The sequence below is a fragment of the Primulina tabacum genome, chromosome 11, assembly GCF_025594145.1.
Source record: "Primulina tabacum isolate GXHZ01 chromosome 11, ASM2559414v2, whole genome shotgun sequence".
NCBI classification, from domain to species: Eukaryota; Viridiplantae; Streptophyta; class Magnoliopsida; order Lamiales; family Gesneriaceae; genus Primulina; species Primulina tabacum.
In genome coordinates, this window is record NC_134560.1 from 2,263,745 (window position 1) to 2,268,022 (window position 4,278).

A 4,278-nucleotide genomic window follows, 5' to 3' on the forward strand; every position below is an offset into this window, starting at 1 on the left:
TTTTTTATCTCAAAATACTGCTCAACTTTATAAATCCAACCTGTTGAATCTTCCCCATTGAATTTGGGGAATGACAAGGAAAGATGTTGATGATGGTTTTCATTGGAGAAGTTAGAACGAGAGGTATGTTGTTGTAAGGTTTCGTTTCTGCCAAAAGGATTGATTTCAAGATGATTCGTGTTTGGGCTGTGCGAGAGTCGAAGAGATTGAAGCTCGGTTAACACCTTTTGCAAGGTCACGTGAACTTGGTCAAAGTTCGATTCATGTCGGGCTAAAATTTCATTAACGTCGTTGCGAAATTCTGCATTGCTTTTACCACGGGTGTCGATGATGGAGACGTCGTGTAACCTGACACTGATACCAATTGATAAGCTAGAATTTGATATAGAAAGAAAGAAACAATTGAGGAAGAGATGAGTGAATTTTTCTGAACAACCGATTCCCTTTCCTTAAAAACAAGTACAATTATTTATAGACATCAGAAATTATAAATGATAATAACTACCCACTAAGCCAATTATAAAACTAATATAATTTGATCCTCAATTCCCTCTACTCCAGTTGACCTATTCTTCAGCAAGCCACTACCATTACGTGTCTATGGCATGGGTTGTAATGTATGAAGATTGACACGTAACACCCAGCCTCCCATTTATTTTTGTGTGATCGTAAGAAATGGCGATTGAAAAATACTTCAAAAACAATGAACTTAAAAAATTAAAATTCAAAAGAAAAAATTATAGGATTTATTTACTTAATTAAAATACATTCGGGTAAGTTCTGACGATAAAATTGTGTTAGATTTTAATGACAGTAGCTGCAATTTTTTTTAATTTTTGAAAAAGAAAGAAGATAAGTATAGGAAGTCTATATTCGTAAACGAATATGGCGGAACTGTTGGCGTAATCTATTCGCCTATTGTTAGTTGTCCCACATCGGTTGGATAAAATATCTGGGAGTGGTATATATGGTCTTGGACGATCATCTCTCTAGAACTAGCTTTTGAGTTTGCGTTAGGTCCAAATTCCAATCTTAACAGCTATTCCTCGGCTTTTTATATATATTTTACACCACCGTGATATGGATATCTGTGGTTGTTATGTAATGTTACTCTCTCTTATTCTACAACAGATAGTGACCCTTGAAGACGTAGTGGAAGAAATTGTTGGTGAGATTTTTGATGAAAATGATTCAAAAGTAAGGTCATTTGATGATACCGAGTGTTTTACTGAATCTATCACTAATTTCAGATGCATGTCCTATCCCATGCATAAAATTTTCATTCTCTGGTTGCCTTTTGATTTATGTTTGCGGTGTCGATATTGTGCTGAAAAGCTACAAGATTTGCCAGGTGATCATTGAGTTGACATAAACTGAATACTTGTTAACTCAAAAAGATTTTTTTTAGTTCGCTATTGCATAATAGTCTGATAATATTTGAATTTTGGAGGAACCTAGCCGTAAATAATCAGTTTATTCTTAATACCCTGTTGAGATTTGAGGATTTTGTTCTGCAACAATGACATTTTTTTTGGAATTCGTACGTTCTTTGATGTAGAATTCTTTGCGTCCATTTGATTGCATTTCAATGCTTATTGACGACCCCAGCATCTTACGCCTACCAATTCCCATTCCGTAACAAAAGGTGTTTTTCGTTTACATGTCGGCATGGAATTTTACAATTTTTCTGGCAGTGTTGTATCATGTTTTGCATTTATTATGCTAGCAATACCAGTTCTACTGGTATTGGCGGAGGAGCATTGAAAAATAACTTAATTTCTGACTCGGCTTCTTCTGTATTTTACTATACATGGCAGGAAGAAATCCAGAAAAAGACTGTTTATATTTTCATGCATGATGCATGCCGATGGTATATATGATATGGATGCTAATACTACCGTTGGGCAGCTATCCGAAGACCTTAACATTAAAATGCCGGAGGTACTTTTCATTTTCCCTCGGGTTCACAGTTGCCAAGTCCATTGATGCTGCTGACATTCTTGTTTTTGGATGTTCAGGGTCACCAGTATGAAACCGTGTCAGGCTTTGTATGTGAAGCTAGCGTTTGGGTACATCCCGAGGACTGGTGAGACCATAAAAGTTATCCTGGAAAGAGCAAATCGAGAAGAACATGGTGAATACGACGCATCAGAATCTGATAGACAAGATGAAAACCAGAAGAGAGTCATATTTTTAAGCTTGAGGTGTGTTTCTCTTGTTCTTGTTATATAAGAATCAAAACATGAAGCTGGAATATAGCAACTTTTTTTGACCAACCATGGATGATATTTTGTGCAGTTCGATTTGAACGGAAAACCCATGATGATTCGTCGTTAAATACGAAAGAATTTGTGCGTTTGGTTCCCAAAATTACGAGAAGGAAATGGAGCAGCAACGATGATGAATTTGATAGTACAGAGACTGATGAGGTCCCATTTAAAGGAATAGGTCATTCATGCCTGGAGAACAGTTTTGATGAAGCCAGAAAACATTAGTTGCATCCACCATTAATCTTTCCATCAGGCATGAATGAACCGAATATATATTTCTCATTCGGCCCTGAACTTATTACACATTTCCTTTCTGTCATTCCGCAAAATCTTGTAAATTCGCCCTAAATCTTGAACTTATTACACATCACATATTTGTAACATGATAATGTTATCATGTTACAGGATGTAAATTAAGCCCGCTAAATACATCATTTGTGTGTGTGTATATATATAACAAATTTTAGTCTTTTTTTATCTGAATGTTGACATGGTATCAAAAAATGAAAATTTGACATAAAATATTGTCGATATGTCAATACCGGATGAAAAATGATTAATTTGGAAAAAAATGTAAATTAGAGAATAAGATCATTAATTTAACATTATCAAAATTCAATAATGAGCAACTAATATAATTTTCCCATAATCTAATTAAGTAAATATAGATTAATTAACTTGAAATCGAGACTAAAAGTAAGCCAACAAAATGAGTTTTTCTACCGATTTCGTGAACTAATAGAGTTTGACATTTGAATTGGAATTTATAATAAATTTTCATAAACTAATGTTTTATTCATATATTGCTTCACATCGTGCATTTCACACTATATAATATTGTATTTCATATTTGATTTTCTGGACTGAATGATTGAACGACTGGAGTCCCAGGCAACAATTTATGTACTAGATTTCTACTCCACTCGACAACGTGGTTTCGGCCTGAAAGTGGGACCAAAGAACAACAGATTTAAACCATGTTATAATGGTTCATTTGAACAATGTGAATTCAGTTTGGAAATTTGAGTTCACATTAGCTCGTAAATGATTGTTTGTACGGATTCTAATTGAGTACGTGACGAGAAGTGCTACCCTTAATGTTGATGGGAGCCGTATCTTTAACCTATGATAATCACTTTAGAGTTGTGAACTATTATTGCATTTCACTTTATTTGATATTTTTATAAAGATATGTTACTACTTATATATGTTATCTCATATTGAATTAATGCATTGATAATTTTCGTTTGACTTGTATAAATATATATGCCTAATTTAATTCCATCACTAACTCCTCAAAAACATAATCACTTTATTGGTTTAGCTGGACCATGATTTTTTTGTTGAATTTGTATTTTTAGTATCTTTTGTAAAGTCAAGAATTGTAAGTATTTCAGCCACTGTAACTTAAAACGTTAATGATGATATTATAACTAGTGGAAGAATGTCGCTTAAAATTACAGATGTTATTGGTTCATTTACTTATGAGTAGGTCTCTTGTGAGACGATCTCACGAATCTTTATCTGTAAGATAGGTCAACCCTACCGATATTCACAATAAAAAAGTAATAGTTTTAGCATAAAAAGTAATACTTTTTAATGGATGACCCAAATAAGATATATGTCTCACAAAATACGACCCGTGAGACCGTCTCACACAAGTTTTTGTCTTTACTTTATGTCCGGACTTTTCGTAAAACTAACCCTACTATTCAATACATTAACACTCAGTTTGATCTAACCTCAAAATACAATATAAAGTGATTAATTACTCACACTTTAAACCAACTGTTTCTTTCCCAATTGCATTTATGATTTAAAAAAATTGATTACTTTCAAAGGCTAAAACTCATAATTTATTAAAATTTTAATATAATTAGTGAAAATAAATTTGTGTTGAATATTTTTATACGATAGACCGAAAACCAAAGGAAATATAAGCCTTATTTATTTTAATTTTTTTGAAAACATTTATTTATTTTAATTTTGAATGGGCTTTATTATGTTT

The 4,278-nt window shown here is 32.9% G+C and overlaps 1 long non-coding RNA gene across 1 annotated transcript; it reads left to right on the forward strand.

Moving 5' to 3' along the window:
* Positions 1-867: 867 nt before the first annotated feature.
* On the forward strand, positions 868-2,183 carry LOC142518926 (uncharacterized). The gene is made up of 4 exons (XR_012813672.1): positions 868-902; positions 1,132-1,197; positions 1,818-1,941; positions 2,019-2,183. It is a non-coding gene; the product is annotated as an uncharacterized LOC142518926 (long non-coding RNA).
* Positions 2,184-4,278: the final 2,095 nt, after the last annotated feature.